The sequence below is a fragment of the Macaca thibetana genome, chromosome 9 (genome assembly GCF_024542745.1).
Source record: "Macaca thibetana thibetana isolate TM-01 chromosome 9, ASM2454274v1, whole genome shotgun sequence".
NCBI lineage: Eukaryota > Metazoa > Chordata > Mammalia > Primates > Cercopithecidae > Macaca > Macaca thibetana.
In genome coordinates this window covers 80,805,657-80,831,349 of record NC_065586.1, presented here as the reverse complement: position 1 = coordinate 80,831,349, position 25,693 = coordinate 80,805,657, and the positions used below count along the sequence as shown (strand labels likewise).

The following is a 25,693-nucleotide window of genomic DNA, read 5'->3' as shown; positions in this document are numbered from 1 at the left end:
TGATTCACTAGGAGGACTCCTGGGACTTAGCCTATAGTCATGCCTGTGGTTATAATTTGTTTACTTATTTATTTATATGAGACAGAGTCTCACTCTCTTGCCCAGGCTGGAGTGCAGTGGCTTAATCATGGCTCACTGCAACCTCTGCCTCCCAGGTTCAAGCAATTCTCCTGCCTCAGCCTCACAAGTAGCTGGGATTACAGACATGTGCCACCACAAAAATAGCCACTCCTGGCTATTTTTTGTATTTTTAGTAGATACGGGGCTTCACCATGTTGGCTAGGATGGTCTCAGACTCCTGACCTCAGGTGATCCACCCACCTTGGCCTTCCAAAGTGCTGGGATTACAGGCATGAGTCACCGCACCTAGCCCTGGCTATAATTTATTATACTGAAAAGGTGCAAAGCAAAATCAGCCAAGGGAAAAAGGTGCAGGAGGTGAAGTCTGGAGGAAGCCAATTGCAGGCTTCCAAGAGTCCTCTTTCAATGGAGCCATAGAGCGTATGCTTAATTCCTCCAGCAACAGACTCTGACAACATATGTGTGATATTATGTATGAGGGAAGCTCATTAGAGACTCAGTGTTCAAAGTTTTTATTGGATGTTAGGCATTTTCTGCCTAGCGTGCACCAAAATTCCAGACTCTTAGAAGGAAAAGAAGCGTTTAGCATAAATCATATTGTTTGTAGAATAGTTAGGTACAGTGAGCCACTCTTATAAGTTGTGGGAATGATGGGAACCCTTGAGAAATCCAAGCTCCCAGACTTCAGCCAAAGGCCAACCTTGCAAGTAGGCCTCTAAAAATAATAGTCTCGGGCGTACTCTGTGCATTTTCTTCTTCACCTTGAGTATGACTGGTACTCAGCCTTTGGACTGTGAACCCAGTGTCTCCTCACCACTGGGTGTCCTCTCATCAATAGCCTCCAGGTTGTCATTTTGAGGAAATCACAGAAGGAGGGCTGGACCCTGTGGGGACCTGGAAAGAAGATAAATTTGGGGAAGATTAATGTTTAAAGGTTTGAAAAAACCCACCAAGGCTAACCAAAAGTGCTTAAGACCTAGGGAATCTGTATGAATCTTAGCACTGGATATCTCCCTGTGATGTCAGACCCAAGCACTTTACACATTGCATGGCATTTAATCTCTCCAGGCATCCCGTGGGGGTCAGAGTCAATATCCCCATTTCTCAGATGAGGGAAGAACTGCAAATAGGACCTAAAGTCTGCTAGCTTTTAAAGCCATTATTTTCCCCTCAGCCCAATTAATATTCAGTGTAACTGTGGCTCCAACTGCCAACACCTGCCTTTTTATGTCACCACTAGAGTGTGACTGGTCTGCTGTGAGTTCCTAAACTCCCCTCACATCCTTTTCTTACAGAAAACCTCCGCTTCCTCCTTCCCAGGCCTACTGCTCTGCCTTTGTTCTTTCACTTCTTCAACATGGCAAACTTTGTTCCTCCTTCTGCCTCAGTGCAGTCTGGCCCACTGCCTGGGATGCTATACCTTCTTCTTTCTCATGGCTTCTTTCCCCTCCTACAGGACACATATTTCAGAAAGGTGGATGATTTGTGAGTATTTTGCATTCCTCCACCAGAGGTAAACTCTTGAGGACTGGCAACCACTCTGTATCCATGAAACGTCAGCCTATGATCAGAGAATATGAAAATCCAGATGTGCTTTGTGTTCTGGGCAAATTGAGCTCTGTGAATAATATAGAATTGCATTCACATCCTAGTCAACCATGGGATATGAGAAGCCTCAATGTTCAGACCAAGGACAATCAGTGTCTGATCCTAAAAGAAAGATACAGGCTCTAGACAAAGAAATTCAATTCATCACAACACAAGTGGAAGACGCCGAGACACATATATGTGAACCTATCACAGAAAACTGAAAAACGTCTCATCATTTCCATATAGAGATCCAGCACTCATGTGAAGAGTAAGTTCAAGTTTCTGCAGGATTGTTAGCTCAAAACCAGGGAACTGGCAACCTCCCTGGGAGAGGAGAACATTGGTGATCATGTCCAATCAGAGAATGGACATCACATTGATAACCTGGATCCTAGAGGAAACTGGATCCTAGAGGAAAAGGATCCTAGAGGAAACTGAAGGGTTTTGTAAGGCAGATGGACATTTAAACATTGAAAATAGAGGAAAATTCAATTCTATGCCAACATTGCTGAAGAAAAGTACAGAAAAGCGGAACTGACAAGTCCTCTGAAAGGGGCTGAAACTGAAGAAGCCTGAATCAAAAGGTCAGATCCACATCTTAGAGGAGAGAGGAAATGAAATGAGTGGACTCTGTTAGCAGAAAGAAATGGAGTCTGTGTCTCGGTTATTACTGTCAGAGTAGATTATGACTAACAGCAAGAGGTGGGAAGTTTTGAAGCCAAAGACCTGATGAGTCATAAAAATGAGTTAGAGAGCTACAGAAGACATTGCAAGATAACAAACAAAAGCTGGAAATAGCATTTCTTCCTCTCAGGGACAGATTCTGTCCTTAGAACTAAAAGCTAATGGTAATTGGTTGAGAGCTTGGGAGGCTGAACAAAATCTTATCCTCACCAGACAGGAGGTTGCAGATCTGAGGTAAAGAATAAGGGAAAGAGAAATTCAACTCCAGCTTCTAGCAGTGGATCCTCTTGTATCTGTTGATTGTGATGGAACATTTGGCAGGGAGTGTTTGCTTCTCAGCCCCTAGGCTTGGGGTGCTGCTTCCTCTGGGATGGAACGGCTGCATGCTTCTCTGCTCAGCTTCCAGGATGTCCTGTACCTTCACTTTACCTTTCAGAAAGAAGAAAGGTGTTTGTCTCAATACATTTTAGTTGATTTAGAGAATGGCTGTCTTAAGCAGTCTAGGCTGCTATAACAGAAAACCACAGACTGGGTGGCTTAAACAACAGACAATTATCTCTCACAGTTCTTGGAGCTGGGAAGTCTAAAAACAAGGCACCGGCCAATCTGATGTTTGGTGAGGGCACTGCTCTTGGTTTGCAGATGGCCATTTTGTCACTGTATCCTCATATAGTGGAGACAGAAAGAGATGATCTCTTTCTTGTCTCTTCTTATAAGGGCACTAATCCCATTGATCAGGGCTCCACCCTTATGACCTAATTACTTACCAAAGGCCCCATCTCCTAATACTATCACCTTGGGAATTTAGGCTTCAACATATGAATTTTAGGCAGACACAAACGTTCAGTACATAGCAATGACTTAACCTTCAGGATTCACTAGAGGGAGAAGTGTGTGTAGTGATGACTCCAGGAGGGCCCAGAGAACTCCAATCCCATCCAGGTCTGGTGCCCTGGATGCTCTGGCTTTGCAGAGTCCTGAGTGGGGTTGGATGAGGCTTAGCTGTGAAAGCCACAGAAGGTAGCTCTGGCTGTGATTCCTCAGCTTTGCCTTCTTTATAAGGGGGACCAGACCCTTAGGGCCACCAGGCTCTTCATCTGGCTTGGTGGGCCTCTCCCAGTGGCACCCCCACTTCACAATGCTGTCTCAGGCTGCATGTGCTGAGACCTGTCATTTGAACACCTAGGTGTCTGGAAGCCAGGTGACAGCGTGTGATGTGATTTTGTGGTGCCTACATGCTCATGTGAGGCAGATAACCTTGTCCTCAGGAATGATTACAGGAACTGGGAAGACAGTAGAGAAACTTCGCCTTTGGGAGAGGAAGAAGTTGCTAGGCTTCCAGGTCTTGAGGCTCCTGCCTTACAGTTTGATGGACCGAGTTGAGCAGTCCCAGGACCTTGGGCAGTGGCTGAAGTATTTCTGATTAGATGAAAGGGTTAGGGTTGTCAAGGAAGCTGTTCTGAATGAGTACACTGTGGAGTGGGAACTACTGACATTTGCACTGGGCTGCCGAACTTTCAGGCTGGGTCACCTGGAGTCAGTGATACTCCTTTATTGGGCACCAAGATTCTGTCCAGTAAAGTGGCTTCCTTAACGTGGAAATTGCCTCTCAGAGTTCTTGGAATGTTACAACAAAGGTGATGTGTTGAGGATGGGCCCCCGCGTGTGCTCGGCCTGGTCATCATTCATAGTAAGGATTCCTCATGGATGCAGAGCTGAGCTGGGCCTATGGGGACAAGCAGGACGGGGACTGACAGTGGGGACATAGAGGAGTAGGGTGGCCTGAGATGGAGGCACCATGAGACCTTACCCTGTTCCTATCAGATCAGCCAGGGAGGGAAGTTCCCTCCTGGCCAATTAAGTGACTCCTGGGTGGAGTCCAGAGGATTAAACTTCCTTTACAGGGCCCGGCCTGTAGCTATCTGTCAACCAGGTTTCCTCAGATCACTCTCTGGGCTTCTTTGTGGACACAACAGAAGAGGAGAGTTCTGTGGAAACTCATGCTAGGTTCAGTTGTGATTATCTGCCGGGAGCGCTGCTGGGAAAACCTATAGCCATTTTCATCTAGTGATGAGGTCTCACTCTACCAAACTGTGAACTCCTCAGCACAGGGCTGAGTGCTGCTCATCAGTGTGCCCAGCCAGTACAGCCCTAGCACAGAACAGGTACTAGCAGAAAGCCAGAAATGACAGAGCAAGAAGGAGTCACCTGTTAACAATGCAGGGCATCTCCCAGCTCCTAGAACCCAGGGCCCAAAGCCACTGTCCATAGGAGGAGAAACTGTGAACATGGCTTTGCTTTGTACAGCCCAAGTTGATTCTCTGTCCCCGTATGTCTGTGGTAACAGGATGTCCCACTCGCCGCCTCTGGGATGGACCCTGCATTATTCTTGGACTCTGATCTTGGTTCCCAGGAGTGAGAGTTCAGGCTCTGCATGTGGGATCCTTTGCATTGGACACTAGCTGTGCTTCAGGCTCAGCCTTCTGGCTCTGGGCACTGGCTCGACACTGACTGCTGACCCCTGGGTTTTAAGGTGTCAGCTTATTTTTCTGGGCTTTGTCCTTGGTCTATGTAAAGGTTGGAGCTGGGAGTTTAGCTGTGGCCCCTGATCTTATCCACTCCTTGCAGGTTCCTTGATCAAGCTCTGGTTACTGGAGTGTGGGCTGCAGGTTGTGGGCTCTGTTCTGTTCACTGATGAGCAGATCCTCTCTGCCTTCTGAGCTTAGGAGGTGCTTTTAGAATCGTAGGCTCAAGCCTTATTGTGTGATTCTTTGATTGTGACTTTGGAGTAAGAGATGGACCCTGGAATCCGGGTTCTTTCTGATGCTAGGAAGACCCTGAGGAGCTAAGTGTGAGCCAAAAGTGATGATTTAAGGCCCCAAACAGGTGGAGAGTGAGGGAAGAGTGAAATGGAAACCACTGGATCATCATTTCCTTGGCCAATTTGGGAGTCATGTCAGGGTCTGCTTCCTCTGGAACTGGGTCCAGAAGTGACCTCCAGAAACTCCAGAAGTGACCTCACCTGCCCCTGGCCAGCACTGCTCCTTCCCGAGATGGGTCATCCTCAGTAGTGACCTCACTTCTCTGAGCCTCAGTTTTCTCATCTGCTGCATGGGAATCTGAATAGCACCTACATGGAAGGAGTTTCTGTCCTGTTGGGATGCCATGACTGGCTCAGCATTTGCAACATTGGCCTGAAGGTAGGAAGGACCCATCCCAGGGTAGAACGTGGCCTAAATTAGGTATACATTTTGGTCTGTACTTTCTTTTACTAAATGAAGTTTTATTTTATTTTTTAATGCTTTTTGTCTTGCTGTTGTTGTAGTTACATATAATCTAGCATTGTTTAATATTTATATCATATAAATAATACATATATATAATAAATCTTATCAAGGCTCTTCTCTTTTTAAGTAAATCTATAAATCCACATTCCAAAATATTCCAGGGCTTTTGATATTTTTCCTTCAGTGTCTTAAGTTATTTTCAGATATTGCTAATATTGCCTGACTTTCCAGATTTCTTGTATCTCAGAGCTTTGAATTTACCAAGTTACAAAAAATTCACATATAAAACCAACCAGGAGTTTCAGAAGCTGAATATATGTGGAATTGCTGGATATAACAGGAATATCATAGAGCTATTCACTGGAATTACAAAAAAATAAAAATTACCCATCCTAGATGGCCCTTCATTTTGTAACATCACGGTAACATTCAGGTGCCTAATAAAAAGGGGAAAGTTAAAAATCCCCCACCCCATAACTCAATTCAACCTAGTTCTGATTACTTTTCTCAAAGTCTCTCTACCAATATTTTTCTTATTTCTTTCTTTTATCCAAACGTTAAAAAGTCATGTTGATTTTTCATTTGCGACATCTCACATATGTTTTTGTTGCTTTATTTGTAGATCCATAAGCTCTTCTCAGGCATTGTTACTTCACCTGTAGACTTCTGCAGTAGCCCCTGACACATCTGCTCATCCTCCCTCACTGGTCCTTGTTGCCATCTGTTCTGCTTCCACTGCTGTATGAATCTGCCCATTGTAGACCTTGCACGCTCTATTAGTTCATTTTCACACTGCTATAAAGAACTACCTGAGACTGGGGAATTTATAAAGAAAAAAGGTTTAATTGACTCACAGTTCCATGTAACTGTGGAATTGTAAGTCAATTGAAAGTTTTCTCAGGAAACTTACAATAATGGTGGAAGGCAAAAGGGAAGCAAGGTACATCATACATGGTGGCAGCACAGAGAGTGAGGGGAGAGGGGAACTGCCAAACACTTAAACCATGAGATCTGATGAGAATGAATTCACTATCATGAGAACAGCATGGGGGAAATGGCCCTCATGATCTAATCACCTCCCACCAGCTTCCTCCCTTGACATGTGGAGATTATAATTCGAGATGAGATTTGGGTGGGGACACAGAGCAAAACTAGATCACACACTGTTATTACTCCTTTAAAAAGCAGTGCAAAATATAAGCATGATGATTCCCAAGTTCTTCCACAATCTAGTCCAAATTAATTGCTCTTCTTTATTGCTTATTTTTTTATTGTGACTCTGAAATAAACTCCATCAGTATTCATCCTGGCAGGACAGTCCATTCAGATTTCCATGTACTGGGCATTGGATGTCTTTGATTCTCCAGAGTCTCTTTCCATCTGATTCTAGTAAATGAATCCCTCTTTTCTGTGAATTGTTTTTATGTGGTTCAGCTGATTTACTCCCCCTTTTACCACATGAAAGAAGGATATACATTCATGTCCAGCCTGTATATTGCTCGTAGATCACCATGATTATTTTAGTGATTGGGTATATTTTGGGAGTGTTTCCTGGTATTCATTACATGGACCCAGGGAAAGAGATTGTAAGGAAAGTGCAGGCTGGAGATTAACAGGACCATCTTTCTGGCTGCTTTGAAAAAGCCTTTTTGAGAATGAAGGCAACAGGTAGAATAAGAGCTGAGAGACAGAAAATGAGATAGAGCCCCAGTCATATTATTCTTTGTGAACAAAAACCACTTTTACTTTTGACACTGTGGAGCTAACAGTCTGGGAAAATTGGTAAGAATATTAGGAAATGTTTGATTCTTATGACAGAGACTCACTAAAATGACAGGGTTTTTTGGGGGGAGGGAGGGGCAACTGAGTTTAGCTCTTGTTGCTCAGGCTGGAGTGCAGTGCCATGATCTCAGCTCACTGCAACCTCTGCCTCCCAGGTTCAAGCAATACTCCTGCATCAGCCTCCTGAGAAGCTGGGATTACAGGCACATACCAACACACCCGGCTAATTTTTGTATTTTTAGTAGAAACAGAGTTTCACCATGTTGGCCAGGCTGGTCTCGAACTCCTGACCTCCGATGATCTACCCGCCTCAGCCTCCCAGAGTGCTGGGATTACAGATGTGAGCCACGGAGCCCAACTGACGGGTCTTTTTAAAACCTAATTCTTTTTTGCTGTTCATGAACTCAACTGCATTTTCTAGCACTCTTTGATGTTAGAGATGGCCATGTGACTTTGTTCTAGTCAATGGAGCGTGAACTGGAGTCTTGTATCACCTACAGACTTGGCCCATTACATACCACTTACATGTGATTCTCCACGTTCATTTTTCCTCCAAAGTCAAAATGTAGATGTTTTATTTGTATCATACAGTTTTGTTGTTTTTAGTATATTGATAAAATGATGCAGTCATCACCACTATCTAATTCCAGCATATTTTTATCACCTCAAAAAAACCTTGTACCCATTAGCAGTCATTCCCATTCATCCTTTTCCTCAGCCCTTGGCAAACCACTGATCTACTTTCTATCTCTATTGATTTACCTATTCTTGATATTTCATACAAATATAATAACATACGATCTGGCTCTTTCTGGCTGACTTCTTTCACATAGGATTATGTTTTCAAGATTCAACCATGTTGTAGAATGAATCAATACTTCATTCCTTCTAATGGCTGAATAGATAAACTACATTTGTTTTTCCATTTTCCACTTAATAGATTTTTGGGTTGTTTTCACTATGGGCTATTATGATTAATATTGCTATGAAAACTTGTGTACAAGTTTTTGTGTGGATGTGTGTTTTCAATACTCTTGAATCTGTACCTTGGAATTGAATTGCTGTATCATATGGTGGTAATTCAATGTTTAATATTTTTTTTTTTTTTTTTTTTTCCAGAGAGAGTCTCACCCTATTGCCAGGATACAGTGCAGTGTTGCAATCATGGCCCTCTGCAGCCTCCAACTCCTGGGCTCAAGCTGTTGTCCTATCTCAGCCTCTCAAGTAGCTTGGACTGCCGGTATACACCACCATGCCCAGATAAGATTTATTTATATTTTTGTAGAGATGAGGCCTTGCTATGTTTCCCAGACTAATCCTCCTGCCTTGTCCTCCCAAAGTGCTGGGATTAAAGGTGAGCCAGTGCACCTGGCCTATGTTTAACATTTTGAGCAACTTTTCAAATTGTTTTCCAAATTGACTACGGCATTGTACATTCTCACTAGCAAGATATGGATTCTAGTTTCTTTGTATCTTCAGTAACACTTGTTAATACAGTAGACCCTTGAACAATGTGGTGGTTGGGGGCACCACCCCCTGTGCAGTTGAAAATTCACATGTAACTTTTGACTCCCTTGGAACTTAACTACTAAAAACCTACTCTTGACCAAAAGCCTTGCCATTTACACAGTCGATTAACACGTATTTTATATGTATTATATATTCTTACAATAAAGTAAGCTAGAGAAGTGAAAATGTTATATAAAAAAATCATAAGGAAGAGAGAATATATTTACTACTCATTAAGTGGAAGTAGATCACCATAAAGATCTCCATCCTCACTGTCTTCATGTTGAATGGGCTGAGGAGCGGGAGGAGGAGGAAGGATTGATCTTACTGTCTCAGGTATAGCAGATGTGGTAGAAAATCCATATATAAGTGTACTCACACAGCTCAAGCCTGTGTTGTTTGAGGCTCAACTGTATATGTCTTCTTTATTATAGCCATCCCAGTGGATGTGAAGTGGCATCTCAAGGAAAATGTTTAGAATATTTTGTTATTGATGGAAGTGATAAAGATACAACATACCAAACCTTCTAAGGTATAGTTGAAGTAGTGCTTAGAGAGACATTTATAGCTATAAACGACTACATATGTTTTAAAAGACGAAGATCTCAAACTAATCATTCACCTTAAGAAACTAGATAAATAAGAAAATATAAAACCAAAACAAGCAGAAGGAAGGAAAAATAAGGATTAGATAATAAAAATAGATAATAAAGAATAGAGAATGAAGTAAATGAAACAGAGAATAGAAAAACAATAGAGAAAATAATCAAAATCAAAATTGTTCCTGTGAAAAGACCAACAGAGGTAACAACCCTTTAGCTAAAATGAACGAGAAAAAAGAATACTCAAAATATTAAAATCAGGAATAAAAGGACAGTAGTACAGAACTTATAGAAATAAAGGATTTTAAGGGCATAGTATGAATAAGAAGTTTATATCAACAAATTGGGAAACTTAAAATAACACCAATTGTTGAAACAAACTCACAGAGAAATAAAAATATCTGAATTGACATGTAACAAGTAAAGTGATTGATTTAATTTTAAAAACTTTCCACATAAAAAAGATCAGGTCTTGAGGTCTTTCATGGTGACTTCTACCAAATATTTAAATATTTAAGAATTTATCATTTCCTCACAAACTCCTCCAAAATATGGAGGAGGAAGAAATGCTTCCCAATTGATTCTATAAGGTCAGTATTACCCTAGTACCAAAATCAAAAATGTTACAAAAATAAAATTTCAGAACAATATGTCTTATGAATATAGACACAAAAATATAAACAACACAAATCCAGCAACATACAGGAATGGATACACCATGGCAAAGTGGGATACATCCCAGGAATGCAAGGCTGGTCCCACATATGAAAATCTATCAATAAAATACAAAGGATTAATACAATAAAGGACAAAAACCACATACAGAAAATGCATTTGACAAAATCCAACACCCTTTCATGATGAAAAAAAATCTTAGCAAACTAGGAATAGGTAGGTAAGCTTTTTGCATGCTACATGACAGAAGGTGACTGACACCTTGAATTCTTACTTAGAAGACAGCAATTTTAAGAGAAGGAATATTGTCAGTTTTCAAGTTTGTTTTTGAAAAATCAACTTCTATCTATATTTTCCCCAAGTACAATTATTTTGGTGTTTCCAGAGTTAACATTACCTTAGCAATTAAAATTTTTCTGATCAAAGCTGTGATTTTGCTATTTTTAATGTTTCAAATAAAAAGGAAGGTCAAAACCTGCTTAGGACCTAAATAACAGAAAGATCCAGGATAAAGATTTTTAAACTAATATAATTCTAATAAGAGGCTTTTCTTAAAAGACTAAGATACCTACCTAAGTGAAAATTATATCACCTTTCTGCTTCCAGGAATCCTCTTTGAATACTATTGTAGAGTTAATAACCTCTTTACTCAAGAGAAGTCCTAAAACTTACGTGGGAATCAATCTTCTGATGTGGCATAAACGAAAAAAATCCTTATTTTCTCCCAAGATTAGAGCAAAACAAACAAATCAACAGTCAGCAAGATTCAATAATCCTTCTAAGGTTCTGCACCTTAGAAGTTATCCAAGAAAATATAATTAAAATTGTAAGAACTTCATAGATCAGACTATCAGAAAAATGTTCTGTCCTCTTCTATCGCATATATATGTTTGTATATATTTTCAAATTTTAAAATGTGAATTTAATGAGAATCTGAATCTTTCTTTCTGTGGTTACAGAGCTTCCTTAGAGGCATTATTTCATTTGAAGGCTTATCCCTTAAAAAGAAATGCATGATGATAGTGAAGGATACTTAGAATTTATTTATTTATTCAACAAATTCTTATCACAAGCCTGCTTTATGATATGTAGTAGGGAGCCAACAGTGAACAGAATAGACAAGGATCCTTTCTAATAGAACTAATATTCTCATGAAAAATTCAACTTCTAAAACTTGTTGGAAAAAACTTCTAAAACAGTGGAAAATAAACCATGATTATCATTGAAAGTCTTTTTCAACAAGGCAGTAATCTCAAAATCTATCTTAAAAGGCATTACAGAATCTCTCTTGGTGCTTTAAATTGTTTCACCAAGCAGGTTATTCTATTGTTTAAAATGCTACCAATGAAAGAAGAATTGTAATAAAAATGGATTATGTTTTACTGAGTCTGAATCTATGTGGATTTTTGTATTATTAATAAGTAAAACCCTAATCTCAGACAAAAGATGAACTGGAAGATGGTTGTGTAATGGGGCGGATGTTCATAGGGACATGCATGCCTAGTTCTAGTACTGAGATTGTTACGAGCAACAGTCATAGTAAGTCATAGTATTTTACAGAAGAATAGCAAGTACTTATTAACAAGCTAGTCAGTCAAGTAAAAGTCATTTAAAATTTTTTCTACTGTACATTTGAATTCCATTTCATTCTTTGAGCCATGATTGATATATATGGCCTTTGATATGGCACTGTGCTTGTATCACACAATCTGAGTAAGAAGCAGAAAAGACCTGTGGAAACTTGCTGTCTTGCTGCTTATCATTTTCCGTAATGTTTCAAAATAATACAATAATCACAGTTTGCCAATTTCTTTTACATATATTGTCTTCTTGAAATTCTTTCCTGCCTTCTAGCAGGGAGTATAACATAATTATAAACCACATGGCAAATCCATGGTAGTTTCCAGTCTCTAACTCCTTCTATTGTACTACCTTGACAATTTTTTTTTTCTGATCCTCCTATCAAAATTATTATAGTAAATATATCTTCTGCATATTATTTGTGAGTTTCAAATGAAATAACATTTATAACATTTAAGTGCTTGACACATATAAGCTCTTATTATTAACTTTCAGAAAAACAAATAAAGCAAGAAAAAAGTGTAGGGTGAAAGTATCTTAAAAATTAAAGTCACAAACTAAATGCCTTTTATAATATGTAGGTAGTTTCCAGAAAACAAGTATAAATTAAGGATATTATATTCTGAGAAATACATGTAGATGCTGTGTTTAAAAAGTTTCTAAATTTTTATTTCTTATCTAGGAACTAATTCCAACTTTTTAACTTACTGGCCCATCAAATATCACTTGATAAATGTTTATCTAGTAAATATTAGAACACTATTTGACATCTTTAGATTTGCAGGTAGTATTTTACCTATTTAAGTAACTTTGTTGAAGCAATGTGCGTTTCAATTTGCAGCAAATAGATCTTATATAGCTTATCACTTTCTATTGCAAAGAAATTATGCAAATACTTTTTTGGTTTTTTTAAAAAAAAGTTAATAGGTTTTTGGGGAAGAGTGTTCCTTGGTTACATGAATAAGTTATTTAGTGGTGATTCCTGAGATTTTGGTGAACCCATCACCTGAGCAGTGTACACTGTACCCAATGTGTAATATTTTATCCTTCACCCCCCTCCCACCGTTTTCCCCAAGTCCCCAAAGTCCATTGTATCCTTCTTATGCCTTTGTAGCCTCATAGCTTAACTCTCATTTATAAAGGAGAATACACAATGTTTGGTTTTCCATTCCTGAGTTACTTCACTTAGAATAATGATCTCCAGTTCCATCCTAGCTGTTGCAAATGCCATTATTTCGTTGTGATTTATGGCTAAGTAGTATTCCATGGTATGTTTATATACATATACCACAGTTTCTTTATCCAGTTGTTCATTAATGGGCATTTGGGCTGGTTCCATATTTTTGCAATTGTGAATTGTGTTGCTATAAACACGAGTGTGCAAGGATCTTATTCATATAATAACTTCTTTTCCTTTGGGTAGATACCCAGTAGTGGGATTGCTGGATCAAATGGTAGTTCTACTTTTAGTTCTTTAAGGAATATCTATAGTTTTGCATTGTGGTTGTACTAGTTTACATTCACAGCATTAATGTAAAAGTGTTCCCTTTTCACTGCATCCTCACCAACATCTATTCTTTTTTGATATTTTGATAATGGTCATTCTTGCAGGAATAAGATGGTATTGCCTTGTGGTTTTGATTTGCATTTCCCTGATCATTAGTGATGTTGAGCATTTTTCCATATGTTTTTTGATCATTTGTATATCTTCTTTGGAGAATTGCCTATTTATATCCTTAGCCAACTTTTTGATAGGATTGTTTGTATTTTTCTTGCTGATTTGAGTTTCTTGTAGATTCCGCATAGTAGTCTTTTGTCAGATGTATAGATTGAAAATATTTTCTCCCACTCTGTGCATTATTTGTTTACTCTGCTGAGTGTGTGTGTTTTTTTTTTTTTTTTTTTTTTTTTTTTTTTTTTTTTTTTTTTCTGTGCAGAAGCTTTTAAGTTTAACTTTGTTTTTGTTGCATTGCTTTTGGGTTCTCGGTCATGAAGTCTTTGCCTAAGCCAATGTTTAGAAGGGTTTTTCCAATGTTATCTTCTAGAATTTTTATGGTTTTGCATCTTAGATTTAAGTCTTTGATCCATCCTGAGTTGATTTTTGTATAAGGTGAGAGATGATGATCCAGTTTCATTCCCCTACATGTGGCTTGCCAATCATTCCAGTACCATATGTTCAACAGGGTGTCCTTTCCCCACTTTACGTTTTTGTTTGCTTCGTCAAAGATCAGTTGGCTGTATGAATTTGGCTTTATTTCTGGGTTCTCTATTATTTTCCATTGATCTCTGTGCCTATTTTTATACTAGTACCATGCTGTTTTGGTGACTATGGCCTTATAATATGGTTTGAATATACTATACTGTATTATATTATAGTATAGGTAATGTGATGGCTCCAGATTTGTTCTTTTTGCTTAGTCTTGCTTTGGCTATGCGGGCTCTTTTTTGGTTCCATATGAATTTTAGGATTGTTTTATCTAGTTCTGTGAAGAATGATGGTGGTATTTTGATGGGAATTGCATTGGATTTGTAGATTGCTTTTGGCCGTATGGTCATTTTCACCGTATTGATTCTACCCATCCATGAGATGAAATTCAGAAATTTATGATTCTACACATCCATGATGTGTTTCATTTGTTTGTGTCATCTATGATTTCTTTCAGCAGTGTTTTGTAGTTTTCCTTGTAGAGGCCTTTCACCTCCTTAGTTAGGCATATTCCGAAGTATTTTATTTTAATTTTTTGCAGTTAGTGTAAAAGGGGTTGAGTTCTTGATTTGATTCTCAGCTTGTTACATGGTTAGGCTTTGTGTCCCCACCCAAATCTCATCTTGATTTGTAATCCCCATAATCCTCATATGCTAAGGGAGACAGCAGGTGGAAGTAATTGAATCTGATCTGGACTGAGTAGGGGTGACAACATGGCTCACAGGGCATGTGTAATATGTTTATATGATTTATTTTAATAATACTTATAGTAGAGAAACCTCTCAGATATTTTTAAAGCAATTTTATTAAGCTCTGGATATTTATTTCAATGCTCCATCAATGACAGTTACAAAAAGTTAGCTTCTTAAGTTATAGTTATATTGAAATTATCTTCCAAAGGAAATGCACTAAGGGTTTGCTAGACTTTGAGGTTACAATTGCAGAACCAATCTTAAAATATGCCATATTGTAAGGTGGTCCTACTGTGCATGACGAATGCCGGGGTCAGACTCGGGAAACCTTAATTGTTAGAGAGCAGTTCTCTACCCTGCTCAACTAGAGGGTTCCACTGATCACACTTGGAGGTCCTGGCAATGTCAAATTGCTCTAGGAATGTGCACCTGAGTCTCAACTTTGATGTTACTCCCTTTATCAAGTAGTACTGGATTACACAGCGTTCAACACAAAGAGAAACGTCTTTCTGATTTTTGCTCTAGTTTGAGCATCTACTTTAATCATATTCACTAAATTAATGGAATTCTGCCCGTGTGTCTTTTACACAAAAGAACTGTGAATTTAAAATTCAGCCATGGTGCTATTCACTCACAAGTGCCCACATCCCAGATCAGATCCACAAAGAAATGAAATACTCTGCATATTCAAATACCCTCTGCCCATATTTTTTTCAGTTGATTTTCATGTTTACATTACCCATCAGAAGCTTAAGAGTTCTCATTCTATGAAATTATGTTTATGACAGCACTGTGAACTCCCAGATGGTATTTACTGCAGCGTGGTTAGACCCCTCTCAATGTAGCTCTGGCTCTTGAAGAAATGCCAGCATTCCACTGTAGCCCATGGTGGGTTCTGGGGGATCTACTAACCTCAGCACCACACCAGAGTCAGCAGTCACCACCTCCCGAGTCAGCTCACCCTCTGCATGCTGCAGATCCCTGGGGCCAGAAGTCCTGGTGCCAAGCCCAGGAGCTTCACGGGTGTTGACCTGCGCCTAAGTCCTTAAGTGACTCTGTCCTTGTGCCTGAAGGAACGGACTTTTAAACAGTCCCTTTGTCCAAAGAGGCAAGAGTTTTGCCCTTTGGTGGTGTGAACCTACAGGATTCCCCATGCCCTGTGTTTTCTGGGTGAACTCGGAGACCGGCGGCTGTGATGTCAGCTCCAGGCTCACCGGAGGAGCGGGAGGCTCTTCCTAGAATTTGGTGGTAGTGCTGACAGGTGATTGTTTCTCACTGCTGGTGAAAGCGCCATCAAGCCCCTACTTTCTGAACTGATAGTTCTGGTTTCCTCACAGACTTATGTGTGAGCTTGCAACTTTAAAGTTTTCTTCTTTCCTGGGAAAAATACAGTATTTCATTGCGCCTCCCAGCAGTGCTTCTACCCTGTGATGTCTCTGCCAGGGCCGAAGCTGAGCCTGGATAGGATCACCCGGCACGCGGGGATGGGACAGGCAGGCACAAGGGAAGGAACCACTGTCCTGTGCTCCCAGGTGACCTTTTGCCAGGAGAAAGAGTCCTGCAAGGGAGCTGAAAAAGTCAAGACCTCCAGGAAGGCATGTGTCTCACACCAGAATGTTTAATGACTTCATATCACAGATCAAGTTTCTTTTTCCCAGGGACTTGGGTGATAGTCAGGGTTTATTGACATAGAAATGAAAACAGACCATTCTTTAAGTTCACTGAGGTCCTGTAACAATAATCTTCTCAAGATGCTCAACATAAAGATTTTATTTTTGGTGTGTTTCTTCTCTTAAGGCAATATTGATAAGTTTGAGAGTGCTACTGGATTGCATTTGCTGATGTTTTAAGTTATTTTGCATGTAGCTTCATCAGGAGTATTAGTCTGCATTTCCTGTAAACCCTAAGATTTTGATATCAATGATATGCCTACCTTAAAGCAAGTTGGGAATGTCCTGCCTCCCACTTTTTTTTTTTTTTTTTCTTCACTTACTTACTGAAAGAGTTCATGTGAGATTGGTATTATTTCTCTCTCAAATGTTACAGTTCACCAGCAATATCTTGTGTACTAGAAGATTTCTTTATAACCTGACTTTTAATGACAATTCCTTTAATGGATTTTGAACTGTACAGATTTTCTATTTCTCCATGGGTCCAAATTGGTAAGTTGTGTTTTTCAAGAAATTTAAACAGCAGTTTGTCCATTTCATCTAAGTTGTCAAATTTAGTGGCATAAAATTGTTCCTAATATTCCTTCACCTTTTGCTAGCTGTAGTATCTGTTATGATGTTCCCCTTTTCATTTTTTACAGTCTTTCACTCTCTCTCACATGCTTTCTCCCCTCCTCTCCTTCTTTTCCTTTCTTCCTCTCTCCCTCTTTTTCTCTTTGTCTCTCTCCTTCTCTCTGTTTTGATCAGTTCTGTACTGCTAGGTGTTTATCAATTATATTAACCTTTAACTTCTTCTTTAGCTACATCTCCAAATTATGATGTACTGGGTTTTTCTTATCATTTAGTTGAAAATATTTGTGTTATCATTATGACTTCATCTTTTATCCATGAGTGATTTTTATTGTTTTTTTAAATTTTTGGAATACTTGATGATTATATTTTATTTTTGTGACAGATCTTTCAGTTGTAGTAATATGCCATACTTTATGTGATTTTCATCATTTGAAATGTATTGGGGTTTACTTTTATTGCCTAGAGCAGGGTTTGACATTTTCTTTGACATTTTTTAGTTTTTATTTTTCTGTAACAGTCTAGATAATAAATGCTTTAGGCTCTGTGACCCAAATGATCTCTGTTCCAACTAACTCAACTCTGCTGTTGTAGCACATAATGATTAAACATGGTTATGTTTCAATAAAACTTTATCTACATTGCAGGTGTCAGGCCAGATTGGCCTGCAGGCTATAGTTTGCGGACCCTTGCATTACTGAATGGAATCCATATTAGTTATAGACTAACAATTTTTAGATTATTTGAAAGAGAAATAAACTTATACTGAGTTATTATGTAATTTATATGTAACATAATTCTAACCAATATCCTTGTAGTCTAAGTGTTTTTGTTTGTTCAACATACATTTCTCATTTAATAGGAAACACCTAATTTTTCTCTCCTATTTCCAGTCCGGATAGCTTGGGTAAGATTGATTCCAGCCCATAGAACTAGGGAGGAATAACTGATTCAAGTCTGACTAATTCAAGCATTCCATCTACTTGGACAATGAATGGCTCACTGATGGTCACCTGGCCTCTGAGTAACCCTGATGAAACACAGTGCTGCGATTCTGACTGAAAGCAGGGCAAAGAGAACTTTTCTTTCCAGTTAGGTTGCTAAACTGTGAGAATGTGATCCTGAGGCTGATGTTAGACATCTTGGCAATACAAAAGGAGAATAGCCTGAACAGGAAGTCAGTATACAGGAAATAGAACTGACACAGAGCTATCAGAAAAAACAGGAGCAGATTATTTATTATCTTCTTGTGCCTCGGAATCTAGCCACCCCTGAAGAGACAGTCCTGGACTTTGATTACTAGAACCACTAGACCCCACTCCCTATTCTTGAGAAGTGTTTGTTTAATCAAGTTGGTTTACTCACTTGCAATAGAAAGATTTCTGAAAAGTAGGTAGTTACAAAATATCATATACATCATTTCTTATTTAAATTCTCAAAATGACCCCATTATTTAGGTAGGACAGCAAATGTATATTATTCAGTCTGTCTTTACACAATGCTTAGCACAATCTCTTGAAGAAAAAAATCTGCTAAATTAAATTGGAGTAGAATGAAGGAGGCGATTGACCACTGTTAATAACTGATTTAATTGTATTCAAGTTAGATAGAATTTATCAATTGATACATCTTTCTCTCTTTTAGAACATTTCAATAAATGGTTCTGACATTTCTCAATTCAATCAAAAGACGCTTCTTGAAAATTGTCTTTACAGACTGAAGCTTTGATATAGTTGTGTACTTCGTTGTTTTATACTTAGTTGTGATGAATCTTCATCTTATAAAGGATGAATTAATTTATATAAATAGCCAAAGTTAATAGACCAAATTTCTGTATAAAAATTTTATTTCTACTGTTCTATTTGATTTAGACTATCCTCCTTTTGTATTGCCAAGATATCTAACAGCAGCCCCAGGAACACATTCTTGCCGTTTAGCAACCTAACTAGAAAAAGTTTTCTTCCCCATGCTTTCAGCAAAAATCCCAGCATTGTGTTTCGTTAGGGTGACTCAGAGGTCAGGCGACCACCCGGTAATAAAGAAAATAGGCTAGCTAGGTGGGGTGGCTCATGCCTATAATCCCAGCAATTTGCAAGACCAAGGTGGGCAGATTAATTGAGCCCAGGAGTTTGAGACCAGCCTGGGCAGCATGGCAAAACCCCATCTCTACAAAAATTACAAAAATTAACCCAGCACAGTGGCTGGCACTTGTAGTCCTAGTTACTTAGGAGGCTGAGGTGGTAGGATCACTTGAGTCCAGGAGAAGGAGGTTACAATGAGCCAAAGAATGCACCATTGCACTGCAGCCCGGGTGACAGAGCAAGACCTTGTCTCAGAAAAGAAAAGAAAAACAAAAAGGAAGAAAATAAAATAGGCTGGCAGGTTGAATTGGAAGAAAAGAAAAGGAGGACAGGAATAACTTCTATGAAGTACTTATGATGTACATTATACTTACATGCCTGCCAGTATTTATTGGGTACCTACCTTGATCCAGACACAGTACTAAGTGCTTTGCATACAGTTCTTTATTAGTCCTTATAAGAATCTATTAGGCAGGCATTAGTATTATCAGTGTCCACATCCTAAATTATATACATTGCCTGGGGTCACACAATCTTTAAGTGCCAGAGACACTGTTTAAACTGAAGATTAACTGTGACTCCAAAGACTAATGTTTACCTTCCCACAATTCTGCCTCTCTGCAATCAATTTTTAGTTTAAAGCCAGAGCATAACCATACAATGAAGAAACTTCCTATCTCTTGGGCTTTTCAAAAAGTGTCAAGCCATAGGGTTTAAGCATAAATATCAGGGTTACTGGGGAAGCAAAGGTTAGCAGAATGCATACAGTTGGTCTCCTAACTCCATCACAGAACGGGTGACTTGGTGCAACTGGATACACCTTAGGGGTGTGCTCCAGGAGAGGGAGTCACTTCCCTCACCATGCAACTTTCATATTGATAGAGAGTTTGGGAGGTTGAAGGAACACCCATTAACCATGTGACAATGGGAGTTGTTTTTTTGATTGTTTGTTTGAGTGTGGGGAAAAGAGAGATCAGACTGTTACTGTGTCTATGTAGAAAGAAGTAAACATAAGAGACTCCATGTTGTTCTGTATTAAGAAAAATTCTTCTGCCTTGAGATGCTGTTAATCTGTAACCCTAGCCCCAACCCTGTGCTTGCAGAGACACGTGCTGCCTTGACTCAAGGTTTAATGGATTTAGGGCTATGCAGGATGTGCTTTGTTAAACAAGTGCTTGAAGGCAGTATGCTTGTTAAAAGTCATCACCACTCTCTAATCTCAAGTACCCAGGGACACAATACACACGGACCTCTGCCTAGGAAAACCAGGTATTGTCCAAGGTTTCTCCCTATGTGACAGTCTGAGATATGGCCCCATGGGAAGGGAAAGACCTGACTGGCTCCCAGCCTGACACCTGTAAAGGGGTAAAGGGTCTGTGCTGAGGAGGATTAGTAAAAGAGGAAGGAGGCCTTTTTGTGGTTGAGATAAGAGGAAGGCATCTGTCTCCTGCTCGTCCCTGGGCAATAGAATGTCTCGGTGTAAAACCCGATTGTATGTTCCATTTACTGAGATTGGAGAAAACCACCTTAGGGCTGGAGGTGAGACGTGCTGGCTGGCAGCAATACTGCTCTTTAATGCACTGAGATGTTTGTATCCATGCACGTCAAAGCACAGCACCTTTTCTTAACCTTATTTATGACACAGAGACCTTTGTTCATATGTTTTCCTGCTGACCCTCTCCCCACTATTACCCTGTTGTTCTGTCACATACCCCTTTCCAAGATGGTAGCGATAATAATCAATAAATACTGAGGGTACTCAGAGACCGGTGCCAGCATGGGTCCTCCATATGCTAAGCTCCAGTCCCCTGGGCCCACTTTTCTTTCCCTATACTGGGTCTCTGTGTCTCTTTCTTTTCTCAGTCTCTCATTCCACCTGATGAGAAACACCCACAGGTGTTGAGGGGCTGGACCCCTTCATTGAGATAGAGTTTCACTCTGTCACCTAGGCTGGAGTGCAGTGGCATGATCTCAGCTCACTGCAACTTCTGCCTCCTAGGTTCAAGTGATTCTGCTGCCTCAGCCTCCCGAGTAGCTGGGATTACAGGCATGTGCCACCAAGTCTGGCTAATTTGTTGTATTTTTAGTAAAGATAGGGTTTCACCATGTTGGCCAGGCTGGTCTGGAACTCCTGACCTCAAGTAATCCACCCGCCTTGGCCTCCCAAAGTGTTGGAATTACAGGAGCGAGCCACTGTGCCCCTCCTGGGAGATTTTTATTTATAATAAATGACCTTGTTTGAAAAAGCCAGTGACTGGTATTCAAATGTCATTTACTTAGAGCATTTGTAAATCTGTACTGGTGCTCACTGATCAGCTTGCTACCCTTCAGCTGAGCCACCTCAATTTTGCGCAATCACATCAGAGTGGAGGAAGAATGCTATCAGAACTGGTTTACGGAGGGTCTGTGCATCCTTATTGCATGTGTAGCTTCTTATGGTGACTATAGAATATGAATGCATGCTTGCCTTATATTCCCTTTATCATCTTACCTCCTATTTTCCACTCTCTCTCTCATAGCATGTTTCTTGTTTGCTAATCCAGCTTCAAGTGCTTCAGATTCCACTCAGCTTCTCTGAGCCATACAGGGATCAATATTTCAGTGCATGTATGAGCCAGTATGACTGTCCACGGAACCTCTGGTTTATGTGTGGCAGGAGTAGCAGGGCTCCTGTGGCCCACATACCAAAGCAATATTTGATATGCAGAGCCCAAACAGAGCCCAGTTCCCCCTAGATTAATGAGAATGGATAACTGCCTGAAGATTTATGGGCAAGGATTCATAAGTTTGCTAGCACTAAGTCAAACTTATCATTAGAATGCTATCATTTTGCCTTTCCAGCCAATTATTTTTCACTTTCCTTGTTATTTCCTCTCAGAGACTATCAGAATGCACTCCATGGGTCTGACCAATTCCTTTCTCGCTTACCATGTGAGTACTCCACTCGGTGAAACTGAAACCCCTCAAATTGTACCCATCTATTGCTCATAAATACTGCACCTTCTGGGTACTTAGCTAATTCCTCTATTTCTGCATAAGGTGTTCTCTGCTGCTTTTGGTTCTTGGTGACCTGTTCCTTAGCTTGTCTTGCCAATGTCTCCCTCTCTGTGACACGTTTCCTCTCTTTCTTGAACATGTCAAACACTCAGTAACTATTAGCTGGATACCATCCCATGCTCAGGCTAGTTAGGTAAGCTAACGGATATTTGACTTGGAAAGAGCATTGGGGTTGAAAGTCAGGAAACATGGACTTGTAGGCACTATTTTATTATTTTTGTATCCTTCCAGAGCCAACCTTCCTGAGCCGTGAAATTGAGGAAGTGGGTGTGATTTAGAAGGAGAATTTCCAAGACCCACTTCAGACTTATAACAACCATTAGCATACTTTGCAATTTAAGATAGTACATGTGTCACAATTATTTTTACATTGTTTTGGTATGGTACTTTATCAAAATTATATCTATAGTAGCAGATGAGGATGACTATTTGTTTCAACAAATTTCTAGAGAGATCACTGCACACAACACTACTGAATGATCACAGTTTTATATAATGAGAGAAAAAGTTCAACTTTTCCTTTTCGTTTTTTTCTACTTTTGTGCAGAGAAAGTACAGAGGACACATTTGCCTCGTTACTTTCAAGTAACATTGGCAATTGTTGTAGAAACTGGCTTTCTTTGTAGAAAAACAGATTTAATAAAGATCAAACTACCTTAGAAAATTTCCTTTATCAACCCTTTCACAAAAAAATATAGCAAGTTAGTCAAATTTTCCAGTCTCCTAATACAACTAAATGTTCCCTGTGGATTCCATTCCACTTTGGTTTAAAAGGATATTAAAGAGGTAAGTGTATTTCCTGCAACCTTACAAAGCCATTTAGTAATAAACAATTTATGCTGAAGTGGGAAACTCACATAAAAGAATCAATTTTTGATATGAAAAAGAGTAACTTTGTAACATGCAGAAAGAATATGACTTTCAAATTCTTGAAATTATAGTACAAAAGAAATCCCAAAGGGCCAAACATGATATTCCTGACAGATAACTGCAGCAATAACATCCGCATGATAAAATAAATGCTATTTTTGGTGACAATGCATTTTCTTTTCCAACTAATCTGTATTCCCCTGTCACACATATGTAAAACTGAATGATTTCTGAATGTGTAATTGAATCATTCCTTGCTTGGCATATCATCCTGCCAGAAAACTTAGAAATAGCACTATCTGGCCAGACGCGGTGGCTCACGCCTGTAATCCCAGCACTTTGGGAGGCCGAGGTGGGTGGATCACAAGGTCAGGAGATCAAGACCATCCTGGCTAACACGGTGAAACTCTATCTCTACTAAAAACTTCAAAAAATTAGCTAGGCGCGGTGGTGGGCGCCTGTGGTCCCAGCGACTTGGGAGGCTGAGGCAGGAGAATGGCGTGAACCCAGGAGGCAGAGCTAGCAGTGAGCTGAGATCCCGCCACTACACTCCAGCTGGGCGACAGAGCGAGACTGTCTCAAAAAAAAAAAAAAAAAAGAAAGAAATATCACTATCTTTGTTGTGAAGTATATGAAAAATGGCAGTATAAAATCCTTTGTGATCCTAAACAAATATTATTTCCATATGTCTGTATGTACATGTGTATTGCCAAATGCATCATAGTAATTTATTTTCAAATGTTAGGAGCAAGGTAGAGACTTTATCATCACTCTTAGTCAAAGACAAATATAAAAGAACATAGTTACAATTCATACCACTATTAAAAAAAAAAAACTTTTTTTTTTTTTTTTTTTTTGAGACAAAGTCTCACTGTGTTGCCTAGGCAAGAGTGCAGTGGCGTAGTCTTGGCTCACTGCAACCTCTGCTTCTGGGTTCAAGCAATTCTCCTGCCTCAGCCTCCCAAGTAGCTGGGACTACAGGTGCCCGCCAACACACCCAGCTAATTTTTGTATTTTTAGTAGAGACGGGGTTTCACCACATTGGCCAAGGTGGTCTCAAACTCCTGATCTCGTGATCTGCCCACCTCAGGCTCCCAAAGTGCTGGGATTACAGGCATTAGCCACTGCGCCCAGCCAAAAAAACTTTTATAAAATATATTTTGGATACATTATTCAGACTTCAACAATTAGAGCCTCATGCCATTAATTCAGACAATGTGGATGAACTGAATGGAATAGCTAATGTAAATTTATAGCAAAAGTGAATAAAATAATATGCTTCATAGTGTTTACTTGCATCCAAAGACTCCAAATGGTTTACACTGAAGAAACAGGTAAGTTCGTGGAAACACCAGTCAACACTTAATTCATATAAATGAATACTTGGAAAGTGTTAGAGGTGAAAGATTTTAGAAATTTGCTCTACTTTAGAATAGTACTCTATTCTTATCAAATCATGTTCACTTTTTTTTTTTTCTCTGAATTGTCCATGTAGCCTTTATAGATGCGCACTGCTGCTCATTTGGAGGTTTCTATAAAGACAATGAGGATAAAGAAGAATATATTCACTCTGGCTAAATAAATTCTTTTCATGATGTATCAGTTTGTCCTTGTCTTCTAGAAAATGACAGGACATTAATATTAGTATGTCATAAATTAGTATTTTTGCATCTTTTTTTTTTAGCAAAAAGGTTCTAAAAGGTCTTTTTAAAACTTTTTAAATTAAGAAAATATTACCATATAATCTTGTCAATACTATTAGTGTTTTTTTTATAAACCTGCTTTTACATAGACAGGAAAACAATGAACTAAGTTCTAAATGTATCATCTACAATACAAAAGGAATTGTAACTTATGGCTGGTATAATATTTTGCTGTTACTTCCTCTAATTTTGACTCCAAAATAGAGTCACAAGTTCTTTATAAAAAACATCTTTGTACTCTAGGTTCCAATTCTAACATGTAAAGAGTTTTGAAATCATCAGCCTTATCCTTACAACAGGAATAAAGCTAAAGACACTGAAAATCAACAACTTTTCTGGGACCCATCAGACAACTGCAGTCACATGACAAACTACCATTTTGAAATATGGAGACAGAGGAATACGGAGTACAACTGACATCAGCTTACCTGGAGCAGGAACCACGGAACTAAAAACTGGATGGGTCACCTGAATGGTAATTCAGATAAATTGCCGTAAGTTGATTGTGACATAGCTCAAGAATAAAAAACTCCTTGGAGCCACAGTCTTAGCAGGGTTTCAGCATATTCAGAGGTTTTTACCTCCAAGAACCCCAACAAGTTCTCATCATGAAGAAGCGAGAAAAATCATCTCTAGTCTTTGGCAAGGGGAGGAGAAAAGTAACCACTTTGAAATATGACCATTTTTTTCTTGTAACAAAGTCCTACGCTCCACTGAAAAAGATCTTATCAGAGCCTTATCTTATGTAGACAGAAGGGCAATTACCCAATTCCAGCCACCCACAGCCTTTCTGTCTTACCTAAGTGAGGAGAAAAAAAAAGGTAAAAGCAACTGTGAAAGTCACAGCCCTCATGGAAAGATCTGCTAAAAAACTGAGATTTAATCACAAGATTACAGAATTCTCTTTTCTCCCACTCCTTGCTACCAAATCAATGGGGATCTAATATAATAACAGTAGATTTGTAGCCAAAAGACCTGCAAACTTTAGACTCTATTTAAGAAGGAGTTCTTAGGGAAACCTAAAGACAACACCAGAGACAAAAACAAGGACAT

At 39.3% G+C, this 25,693-nt stretch overlaps 1 long non-coding RNA gene across 2 annotated transcripts in view; it reads right to left on the bottom strand.

Annotated features, from left to right (window-relative positions):
* LOC126962128 (uncharacterized) overlaps positions 1–25,338 on the bottom strand; it is a 28,998-nt gene extending 3,660 nt beyond the window's left edge. The window contains exons 1-3 of one of the 2 annotated variants that reach the window (XR_007728601.1): positions 25,059–25,338; positions 2,566–2,773; positions 843–975 (exon numbers count right to left, since the gene is read on the bottom strand). This is a non-coding gene — a long non-coding RNA (uncharacterized LOC126962128). Of the gene's footprint in view, positions 1–842; positions 976–2,565; positions 2,785–25,058 lie in introns of both variants that reach the window. The other variant, XR_007728600.1, reaches the window with a different exon arrangement.
* Positions 25,339–25,693: the final 355 nt, after the last annotated feature.